A 12604-nucleotide genomic window follows, 5' to 3' on the forward strand; every position below is an offset into this window, starting at 1 on the left:
TTATGCAGCCGCCATATTCTGTGACAGTATTTTGATTCGTATCTGCTGGAAGTGAGGAAAAAGAGAAAAGTGAAGGGCTGTCGAGGGGAGGGGGGGCTGAAGAAGAGGAGCTGTCAAAAAGGTATTCCCGAGTCCCTGTCAAAAAGCGGAGGGCTGAGGCTCAGTATCCCTCCCCTAACGTTATTTCGAGGACACGCAAGGCCCGGGGCCTCGGTGCAATTGCCTCTTCGGTTCCCTGATAGTAGCTGGACTTTTCTCGGCTTCGCTTCTCTCAGCTCCGCGGCCCACTGGAGGTCCGGCGGCGTTCTCGGGTGTTGAAGGCGGCCCGGGGAGCGGCGGCGGCAGCGGAGACTGGAAGGTATGTTAGCTGTAATAAGTGAAGCTTTTGCCATTTATAACAGCGTGGTTTTTAATAACAAGGTTTTAATAATTTTAATGTAACCCAAGAAACCCCTTTCAATTTTCTTGTGTGATAAGCTACACAACATATTGACTCATTCTGTTTGAAAGCAAATGGAGAGAAAAATGTGGAAAAAGTTTTTGCCTACAGCTATCGGCTAGCACAGTTAGCTAACTAACTTTGAAGTGTTTGGAGGCTGTCCGCTTTTCAGCCGAGTTAGCAAATCTCTAAAGTATAAAACTCAATGCCCCCCCCACCCCCACCCCCTCCCGTTTTGATATCAATACCTATTACGGTCGTTTTTATTCAGTCACAACGCTGGCTGACGCTAACGATACATGTTTTGTAGCCTATGTTGGGCTACTTTTTCCATTGAGCTCTCACTCGAAACGTCGCAAGACCAGTCGTGGATGGAAACGTTCAATCATAAAACTGCAGCTACGCCGATCAGCTACTAAACAAGCCTTCAAGTGAAGCGGCTTCACTTCAACTAATAATTATCCATTGGATAAAGGGACATTTGGGTAGAACATGGGTAAATCCTATCGAGAATAAATAGCTGGGAAGTGGTGGTGTATCTACTTTTCTTATTACTGTGAATTCATGCAAGTTAACTCTCCTGCATGTCAGTTCCACTGAATGTATGATGCCATCCGAGACATAAACACTTATTTTGAATGTAGTATTGCATGATTATACTTGAATAGGCACACTGGACTACGTCTTTCATAACTGGTATGATAAATTTCACCTGTTGGATGTCTTCAGGGATCAGATACTCCTGATTTGTGGTAGTTGCGATTTAAACAGGTCTGAGCCTCTATCACCCAGTTTGACAGCTCAGATGTTTTTGTATATACTCTCTGTAAGATAAGGGACATTTATCCTGAGATATCCTAACCTATCAAGATTGCAGTTCCTTTCCCTCCCGATGTTATGAAGCCTCTACAGGTACCATAACATGCTGGGATGCACAGATCGCAACACTTGACCTATATAAATGTGAATATATGTTCTTGTAATATGCATAACTGAAGATTTGCATTTTGTTTTTTAGCAACATAGTCCTTGAAGACATTCTTTTGCTTTCCTTTCAAACGGTTGCTTATAGGGAGTCCAAACCATTGTAATAACGGTTACTACAGTTTAATTTATCACACATATTTTCATTTGACTGGAAGTATTTACTGATTGTTTTTAATTGGCACATTCAGTTCTACAAGCCTCTGTCTGTTCTGTTTGTGGTAGTCGACTCAGCACAGTGGAAACCCCTCAGGGTATGCTGAGCCCATGCGCTGCTCTTCATATTAACACCAGCGACCAGACAAATGATAGAAAATGTTGTTTGTGGCTGGAAATTCTGTCAGCTCTAGTAGCCAATCTGGCAGGTAATCAACCTGTATCCAATTAGAATTTTTTTCAAACTCTCTCAGCTACGAAATGGAATTACCTTCTGAAACCTTGATCTTGTCTATGACAAAGACTTGTCTATTTCATGTAGTTATAAATTGGTCACAGTATAACCTACCTAACTGTGTTTTACAATCTGGGCTTCTTGTTTTGCTCTCTACCTTCATCCTCTATGTTGACTGGCTGCTTTTAGACATTCAAGTTTATTCTCAACTCTGAGGAGTTTAGAACCACTACCCTGTTGGCCTCTAAACACCTACCATCTAAACGCTGTTGTCATAGCTAAACTGTAAAAGTGTATATCATTCATTAGCAGCTTGCGCCTGTCTTGACTTGCAGTCAACATTGCACTTCCTGACCAATAAGCTTCCATGGCCAACTGTTTATAGGTGCAGACCCCTAACTGAAACCATGTGTGCCTGTAGCTGGGCAAATATGTTGCTAGGAGGCCTTGCTGATTTGCCACTCTTTGGAGACTTCGCAACGGTTGCTGAGAGTCTGTATGATGAGTGCTAAATTAGGATTTTTTTGTAAGGATCAAACTGTTGGGCAGAATGGCACGCAGCTAATTGCCTTGTTTGGATGTTATTATGCATATCCTAGCAGACTTAAATTACAGTGACTAAGTAGCTGCACATTATACTGATCTCTGTACATAAGTTTCCTTGTTGATAAGTGTAAAATTGAGCAGCCGTGTTTTGTTTGGTTTAAATGATCAAGGCTTACTCTTTGAGAACTTTTAGTGCAAGCTGAATCCGTACCATTCTGATACAAGGTCTGTGCCAATGCTCAGATCTTTTCTCATGAAAAACCTGTTTCCTGATTCATCATTTATGGTTTGCACAACAGCTTATAACCAAACAGAGCAAATGGGCATGTGTTTATGTGTGCCTGTTCTACCCGATCAGTGTGAATATCAATAGGTAATTTGAAGATACAAAATAAAATAATTGCAGAACAAACCTTTTTAGATACACTACTTAGTTAACTCTATTAATGCTTCTTTGACCCTCTACTTATAGAGGATACTGTAGAAATGTAATGTTCAGTCGTAATGTTTATCATGAATGCATATTTACTTTTCCTGTTAAAACTTAACTTGGGTCATGTTGGTCAGTAGTAGTATTCAAACACACATGATCCAAGTAGTAAAGAAATATGTAAAAGTTACTGAGGAAGTCAAAATGTAATTTGCCTGTTGTGTTGCCCTGATCACAGCTGTGGCTGAAGGAATTATTCAGGGCTAGCTGGTTCACTGGTTCTGCCAGTTCATCCACCACAACATTGTCTAGAGTTTTAAGAGCAGAAAACGTAGATGTGAGAAAGAAAATGGCATTGTGCACACACATATTTTACCTGGTGGTTTGGCCACTCAGGTATATTAACACCCAGTACAGTAGTATTTTTTTGTGACAAATTTTATTCAGTCCAAGATAACAAAAGCATTGTTTGACTACTAGACAACTTTCCCTCGTTGTTCCCCTCTTATTCTTGTTCTTTCAAAGAGTGGGAGACTGTTGTGAAAACCCATCCTTAAGCAGGGAGGGATGCTGTCTGATATACTCTTGTAAACCTGCACTGTCACTTGTTCTTATCCTGCTTCAACCTATTGGTATACAGCGAAACTGCCAGAATCTTGATAAATTTTCCTGTATAAAGTTTTGGTGGACAGCACTAGTATTAGTTTTTCCTGTTGTCCAACAGTATGTCCAAAACTCCTGATTGCAACATCTCCAGAATCATACTTACCTTTTATACTTGTCGTCATGGTTTACAAGACAAAGGTGGGGGCTCACTTTACTAAAATTAATTCATATATATAACCAACGCAACTTATGTAAGAAGGTAATTGTGTGTACAGTGGATAACACTAACAACTTCTTTAAATACTAATGTAACACTGCAGAAAGTTTGAGTGCTTTAGCATAGCATCTTGCTGCAGCTAACGTTCACATCGGGTTAGCGCTTACATTTTTGTCCTAGATAATGTCATAGACGACATTAAGGACACATCTGCTGCAACCATAGCGCTGTCTGTGACACAGCATAATTCAGATCCACAAGTCCAACCCATTCTCCATCGGTAGGTGAAGGAAAGGACACGTAAAATACAGAAGTGTCACAGAGCTGGCACGAAGGTTATTGTGAAAGATTTACTGTGTCAGCCTGCAGTGGAGTCCAGTTTAAGTATGCTTGGTACTAAATACTCAGCATAACGTTAGCACAAAATGCCAACCGTCAGTTACCCTGTGAACTGGCAGATGGGAAAACGAATCACATTCATAGAAATATCAAGTGAAATTGTTCCTTGAGTTTTTCGTGTAGAGGATGAGCAGCTGTTATGATTGGCTCTTCAAAATACTCATCATCTGCTGATGTGCCTCGAATTACGAATTCACTCCTACAAGATGAACTTCAAGATTATTATAAATTACCAAAGAGCTGTAGTCATTTAGCTTTTCAGAAGTAACCAACTACAGTAATGTAAAATGAGTGTTAATACAGAGTAAATTAAAATGTGTAAACTTCCTTATATTTGAAGTTTCCATTTTTTTTTAATTTAGCACAATTTAGAGTACAGAAGACAATATTACAGGAAATAATATCAGTCCAAAGCTTCTGCTCAAGAGCAATTATAGGCTATTTTGGTGATTGAAAAAGGAAAAATAGAAGAATAGAAAGCAAAACAATTGGCAAGATGTAACTATGTAAGTAATCTACAAAAGTATAAATAAAGAATGTATTCAGAAGGAATCCTAGTTAAACTACCAGATATATTAGTGAACTGTAATCTTGTAGCCACCTGGGAAAAATAATTTGACGAGATCACACTTGTCGAATGTGTTATTTTCCTGAAGCCTTAATTACTCACTGTGTTGACTGGACGCATGTCTTTGGCAGAATGGAATGCAATTGCGTTGGGGATTGCAGTGTCTTTGTTAGGTGGCTAGATAAGGTGACGCGCTGTACAGGGTTGCTGCCTGTTATGGATGTCCAAGTCATTGGCAGTTCAATGTGAGGTTAGAATTTTCTTGGCTGTCATGCATTTATCATACGGCTGTTTGTGGATTGTTTTCAGATGGTTCAGCAACATTGGTTGCATAGGATATGTTCTTGATAAGATCACTTGTCCTGAAATTGAAATACTTAACAACAGATGATGATAATTAAACTTGAATGTCCCCCTGCTCCTCCACACATTTGATTTCTGTTTTGCTTGTCTATCTTTTGTCTCTCTGTTGTATGTTATTGCTAACACAGGGTTTTCCAGGTCCGATGTGATACTTTTTTTTTTTTAGTTCCAATCCAATTCTGTCATAAATCGGATGATGATGATTTGTTGGCATCATGTTTGAGGTTAAATCACAAGACTGTAATAAACCACTCAGCACTGCTTCTTATTAAAAGAGCAAAAAATAAACACAAATTTAAATTTGTTCTGGAGCAGTTTATTTTTACTGTATATGAGGATTGGTCATGTGTTTCAAGCTATGGAAGGGAACCAGGATCGAATATCATTCCCATTCTTGATCAGCCATTTTTACGATATTTCCAATCTGATACCTCATTTTGGCTAGGTTTGTTTTGCAGCGCAGCATTCTATGGATGAGGTGTGCATTTTAACTGCTTACATGCTTCATCGGGTTCATTTAATTGTGTGAATCCAAACTTGCGATCGAGAAAAAATCTAATCAATTGCGCAGCCGTAGAGTAGGATCAACAAAAGCATAGATGCGCATCTGTATCCATAAACAGAATAATCAATGAAATCCTAACAATACCCATCTGTTCTGCAAAATTTCACTCATAAGTATTAGAGACGATGAATTGATGACATTCTGTATCCCAAAAGTCAACCAACTTCACTGTGACAAAATATGTAATGCTTGTCTCATCATTATTCAACACACTAATATACATTAATACCATCCAAAGTTTTGGTTGGACTCATAAATTGACACGGATGTAAACTATACCTTTTCTGGTCGGAGGTGATATACATCCAGGAAGCGGTAATTATTAATTCCTTGTGAGGTAGGAAAAACACTGTATATGAGTGTGCGCAAATGTGCAAATGCTTGTTGTCACTACAAAGAAGGGTTAACCAAGGAAACAGGATTACTTTTCTCTGTCTCTGTGTGTTACGACGTACACCCTTCAAGAGCCTGTGGACTGTTGCTGTAATTTAATGCATGTTCTATCAGGCAGGACAGTGGTCACTAACCTGTCGGTTCTTACGCAACGAGTTTGTTTTCTTCCTCACAGTAAATTGCTAGGTTAAGACCTACAATGCCAAATTGGAATCCAGTTTTTGAAAGGAAAGGATCCATCACAGTTTGCTCATGGCTGCAGACTCAGGAAGAGGGCTTGGTGGTTTTGACCCTCCCCCACTCTACTGTGTGGCTATCAGGAAGAGGGGCTTTTAGGAGCCCCCTCCCCCTGTTGAGCTCTCCTGACTTCTCTGCTTTAAATGGAGTCCTCCATTAGATATGCTGGTCTTGGTCCCCTCCAGTTCAAAGGTTAAATTGCATGCATCACGGCAGACACTGCACGACATTTCTTGCTTTAGCCCAGCTCAACACAAGTTAATTTCCCATTTTGTGCAGTTTAAGTTTTTTTCTCTACATGGCACTGGGGCTGCTCGATGCCAAAATCTACCAGTGCCTGATTTTTCTTTTACCAGCCACTTTGATGTTTTATCACTCATCTGCAGAAGGAAAACACTTTTTTTTTTAAATTCATAGATATATAATAATAATATGTACACAATAATCCTCAAGTCAATTAATTTGGTAGTTTTTATTGTATTTGATAAGGTAAACTTTTGAGAGAAGTACTGACATGCTCTCGCTTATATGCGCACACAGTGCACACAACACAGAAGTCACAGTTCTTTTCAAGTTCAGTACAACGGAAAAAAAAACAACAAAACCCCCAAATGCCTAAGGCTAGGTTTCATTTTCATATATTTTGAACAGACTTTAGAGCAAGTTAGTTTGGTCCACTGAGTGTCGTATAATCCGCCCTGAGCTAGTTAAGACAGCCTGTAGCATTAAGCAGTACAACGTAAACAGTGAACAGAGAACCCAGTGTTTCCCACATTAATTTATCATGGCAGCCTGCCGCAATATCCACATTTACCACCAAATATTGATTTCATATTGTATAATGGTGTATTTAGAGCTCTGCTTCCTGACAGAAGCATGCAAGGAGACAGCAGAGATGAGGCAGACACGAGTCAGAGGAAAATGAACAAACAGCACATTCAGCAGATCAGCTGAAGCAACTCCTCAGGAGGTGTTCTGGTACATTGTTGAGCATAGGTCAGCTGCATTTAGGAAGTGACGTGTAATGACGTACGGTGAAGAACGTGGACAAACACACAAATTTGATTGGCTTTATTTATTTTCTCTGTTTTTCTACATTCTACTTGTTTTTTAAAACTTTTTTCTAGTATTTTTAGTTTCTTTATCAAAGAAAGCAACCATCTGCTTTCTTTATTTAAAATCTTAAGTTCTCATTCTTTCATTGAAATATAGAGCAGATAATAGTTTGATGCTCAAGTCAAGTCAGTTTTATTTGTGTAGCACCAATTCTCAACAAAAGTTCTCTCATGACTCTTTACAAGTAGAGCAGGTCCAGTACCTCACTCCCTCAATGAATCTAAACCCAACAGTTCTCCATCAAAGCACATCCTGCAACAACAGCGATGAAAACCTTCCTTTTAACAGGCAGGAATGTGGAGCAGATCCAGGCTCAATGAGGACGGCCTTCTGCTTTGACCAGTTGGGGGGAAAGAGAGAGGAAAGAGGGGCAGCAACAAAGACAGATAATGGAGGACAACAGATATACAGAAGGAAAGAGAGGGACAGAGATAAAGGGGGAGAGAATGATGAATGAGAAAGATGGTATGTCTTGTAACACACCATCACATTTTAAAACTATTACACAGAAAATACTGAGTTAAAGTTAGAGGGGGGGGGGGGAATCACATCAAATAGCAAATTTTGGGGAAAAATTGCTATTAGATATTTTTCCTCCCATTAAGCCTTATTGGAAGTATTGTTTTCTATATTTTATGCTTGTTGAACAGGCGGTTTGGTAGATTGGTTTTATTGTTATTGGCTTTTACTCATGAAGTTTTTATGGCACTCATAGGAAGTTTCCGTTGTTGTCAATGTGATTAGTTATCTTTCATTTCCTTCGTTTACTGCTGTATGTCCATTGTCTCCCACATGGCAAAGAGAGTGACAACACAATGTCTTCATCTTTCTGTTTCGTTTGCTCAGGTACTGACTGTGTTTTCTGCATCACGGAAATCTTGGGGCCCAGGAATGGTAGTTTTTGCTGGGTATTATTGCATTAAATGCAACAATACTGTTAGGGGTGTAAAGATTCACGGATCAATCCTTTAATGTGAAGGATTTGGTTTCATTGGTTCGGACAGCCTGCAGTGGTGAATAAGACACTTTTCAATATGATGGGCTTGTGCTTCATTTTTGACATCAATAAACTGTAGATATTACTTTGTTCTATTTCCTCTCCTGCACAGGTCTCTCTTGTGTGCCACCCAACATAACTCCCTCAATCAAACCACGCAATCTCTCCCCCCCTGCCCTCTATCTCCTCATTTCCTCATGAGTTGCCACTAAATGTTGATAAAATATAGGTGTGGATTATTTCCAAGTTTTATAAGAAAGATGGAAGATGCTCACAGCATCTTTGATCTCCTGACCTACATTCAGAGAGGATGTGATGTCATTGTGGGATGGCGAGTAACACACCTGTAACATCAAGCATGAAAAGTAATATCGGCATCTTCCTCTGCATGGTCAAATTCATCAGAACATCACCACTCCTCATATGTTACAGAGTATTGCCCGACTTAACAGGCATCAATTTTAAAGTTACAGTTATCGCTTGTACAGTCTCAGGAAGCTGCAGATTAGCTCCCTCAGTAACACCACAGTAAATGTCCCTTCCCTCTTATTAGTTGCAAAAATTCCATGAGATTTATTGAATTCACTAACAATAGAGATACTTTGGCTATGTTATTTTGATAGGGCTTTATTGTTTATTGTATTGATTCTTTGGTTTCTCTGAAACCAAAGAATCTTTGGAGCTTTGCACTTGTGTTGCATCATAGTGGATTGAATGTTGACAGGGCTAAATAATTTAGTTTGGAATTTTTTGGCTATTTAAAATTTTAGAAGATGTATTATTTTGGTGGAAGTGCATGTAGATGTATATGCCTGCCAGTGGGTGAGATGCAAGCTTCTAAAAATTATGATTCAGAATCACTATGAACTCGACAAGTGATAATGAAGCCCTCATGTGTGCTTCTGTCACAGCAGTTTCAATGACTGCGATGCCATTCAGTTTGTTTACATAGCACTGAAGGTTTAAATGGACTCTTTACATAGAGAACAGGCTGGCATCTCTAGCTGGAAAGGCCCGTAGGACGTGAGTGATCAGTGTGTCCAAAAAGATACATATTTATTTAACCAGTTAAACAATGGCCCACAATGTGTTCAGTGTTCACCTGATGTAGTGTCTGTAACTTTATCATGGATACATTTTCAGGACTGTCTTTCTGCTTTCATACATTTAACTCCTGTAAACGTGAATTTATTTTGTTCTTTTCTTCAAAGCACTATTTGTGACAAATAGTTTAGTTTGCAACTGTATCATGTTGTGCTGTTTGGTTAAGAATGCACAAATCGTAGGGAAAAATATTTGTTCCAGTTGTGTCTTAGGAAAGGTAATATCAGAATCATTTCTACATCCAGCCTGCCTGTGTCCAAACATGCTTACAGTCCTTACTTAGTTCTTCTGAAAGATTGAGAGAAGTGTAACTGACAGATGTAGTTATTGGGCAGATGTTTGACTTTTGAGATGTTTTTCACATTGTGCAGTTCAGCAAAGTTACAGGCAATTTTACCTGATGTTGTAGTTTATTGTTGCACTATGGCAAATGAACACTTAAGTTCCGTCTCGTTGATGCACCATGTGCTCTGCATTCATGGCCTTGCATTGTCGCTCTATTTGCATGCATCAGTAAACAGAGGACTGCTGTATGTCTTGGCCACTCCCCATCCCTGTGCTCTCTCTGAAAATCAGTGCCTCTGTAAATCAGCTCATCTTCACGTGCTGAACAGACACTGAACTGTATTGGTGGGTCTAATTCCCTGAAACCTTTTGAAATATTCATGTAGGACACATTTTGATAACATATATCTTAGAAAGTACATTGTCAGAACCCAAATGTGGCCCAAATTTACACTGCTTCATACATGCATAGTATAGAATGCAGTAGGAATAGAACAGTTGCAGGTTGATGCTGTACTTGCTTGTAGAATAGGGTGGAAGTTTTTACCTGGTAGCTCTCAGGTCTGCTCCGGTGAACTGTTGCCTTTTTAATTTTAAATAGTCACTAGAAAAATGTAGTAGGGAGGAGGCTTGAAGTCGGCATTAACTTCAGTTTCAGCAATGAAGGCTAGAAGATCAAAAACATTCAGAAAATTTTCCATGTCCTTGGAATGTTGAACCAAGACTTTCTGACTAAAATGACTAATTTTACTCATTAAACTCATCACAGGCTGCAACAGGTCGTAGTAAACTACTATTTCTGTTGACTGCACATCTCTCGTTTTCCTGCTTAATTGTACTTGCACACCCTCATATCGTACTGTTCGTATATATCCCATCCATCCATCCATTGTCTTCAGCTTATTCCTGCTAAGGGTCACGGGGGGCTGGAGTCTGGCCCAGTGGCTTTTGGGCGAGAGGCGGGGTTCACCTTGGACGGGTCGCCAGTCACTGTTTGTATATATATTGCTCTATTCCCATCCTGTATTTTATGTGCTACTTTGTGTTGTCTGTATTTTATTTATATGTTCTTGCTGATGCCTATTGGTCAGGTCATCATTATAAACGAGATGTAGTTATTAATTGATTTTTACCTGGCTGGCTAATGATTTAAAAAAAAAAAACCAACGACTTAAGCATGGACAGAAATATGGTACATTGTCCTCATCCTCAGTATTACTCAAGTTTGCATAATGTTAAATTTTTCAGCCAAATAAATGAATTCAAAGTAGCATTCCTTTTTAATAGCACTCATAAATCAGACTCAAACATGGTTGAATTATTGAAGAGAAACTTTTCATGCTAATGAAGTGTTCAAGATTCCTTTGCTGAATCTCCACTATGAAATAGGATAGTTGTGCAACCATCAATTAAAGGAATATAGTGGAGCCTCTGTCGGCTCCCTTTGGATGTAGCATGTTAAAGAATTGCAACCAGAGCCGCTGTTGTGTGAAACAGGTATGTTTGGAATGATTGATTCTGAGTGACAAGAAAATGTGCTGTCACATAGGCATCATATTAACATGTAATCAGTTGAACCCACAGAAAACTCAGATTTTCCCACACGGAGTTTACTTGGGCGGGCTGCCCAGGTATATCAATGGTTGCCGAATTATCTTTGGTGACCCATTTTAGTATTTTATTCTTATTCTTTATTATTGTGCAATGGCAGAAAACCATCACCAATTGATTGACATATGGACAATCTACTCACGCTTGCTTGTTGTACCTTTTCATTGTGCCATGACTGCAATGATAGAGCCAGAACCACAGCAGAGGAGGATGTGGGGTTGAGTGACTGGGAGTGAGAGATGCTTGGCTGATGCAACTGCACAAGTAACATGTAAGAGGTCTGAGGAGAGAGGTTGTTGGAAGATGCAGATATGATGAATATTATACAAGCATCAACACAGGGCATTAATCAGCACGTTTGCCTTGCTCTCTCTAACTATCCCACGAATGTAAATGTTCAGCAATCACGCATTCAAACCCCTCACTACTGCTGTTTGCCACCGACACTTTTCCACCACAGTTTGTTTCCAGTGTTTCCCCCTCTCTGAAACTTGGGAACTGTACCTCTTATTGTTGGCCTGATTATGCCTCCTCTCTGGCAAAAGACATGGCCAAAGGCGTTATGTTGTTGCTCTGTCTGTCCCATTGTCATTAATGCCTAAATGGAATTCCCTCCAGGGGACGGTCACTTATACCGTACATATAAATATCTATGGTTGCAGTAACTTCTCTCAGATTTCCTCTTCCTTAAACTGCGCTCAGCAGAAAACATTGCTGCTGAACTTTCACATACATGTGATCAAATGTTAAGGATTATTCCTTGTATCACTTTAATTGCCTGTTGGTAATTGCCTTTTCATCCAGAAGCCCAGCAGCTTTTCTCAAGCTGCGTGTGACCACTGTTTCAGTGGAGGCTGCATTTTGGATGTAACCCCTCAGTGTCAGTGAACAGGAAGATGGTTCAGCCCTTATCTTTGGCCCCTGTGGTCCTCAGCCACGCCGGCTGTAACCTCTGCAGGATATGTGTGTGTGTCACAAACACTTCCTCTTGCGGTGAATAGCTCTGACAAACACCTCCGTTTGCATTTTCATGTTAAGCCTTCTTTACTCTCAAGCTGATTTCTTTTGGAGTAGGTATAGTGTCTTTTTTGGGGGGTGGGGGTTGGGGGCTCTTACATAAAGTAATGTTTGAATAATTATTATGATTGTGTTTGCTAATGCAGAGATATCCAATCCCTTTGAGTCTGTGTTATACACAAGCGTAGTCTCCTTTGTTAGATGTCCAGCGAGATGTGTTTTTTGTTGGACTGATAGTCTTTTAACATGTTGGCTATAATGTATCATTGGTGTACTTACTATTCAAGAAATGTTTCCTGGGTTTATGTGGCCTCTTGTTGCCTCCTCACTCCATCT

General features: G+C 39.7%; 1 protein-coding gene across 4 annotated transcripts in view; it reads left to right on the plus strand.

Moving 5' to 3' along the window:
- The window catches only part of tab2 (TGF-beta activated kinase 1 (MAP3K7) binding protein 2), a 44369-nt gene continuing 31765 nt past the window's right edge, over window positions 1-12604 (plus strand). For all 4 annotated transcript variants that reach the window (XM_086190144.1, XM_086190145.1, XM_086190143.1 and 1 more), the window contains exon 1: window positions 1-358. The gene's annotated coding sequence lies outside the window, so the exon portion shown is untranslated. The remainder of the gene's footprint in view (window positions 359-12604) is intronic.

Source organism: Aulostomus chinensis, chromosome 20, assembly GCF_037954235.1.
Source record: "Aulostomus chinensis isolate RoL2024-O1b breed Wild chromosome 20, RoL_Achi_v1.0, whole genome shotgun sequence".
In the NCBI taxonomy this organism is placed as follows: domain Eukaryota; kingdom Metazoa; phylum Chordata; class Actinopteri; order Syngnathiformes; family Aulostomidae; genus Aulostomus; species Aulostomus chinensis.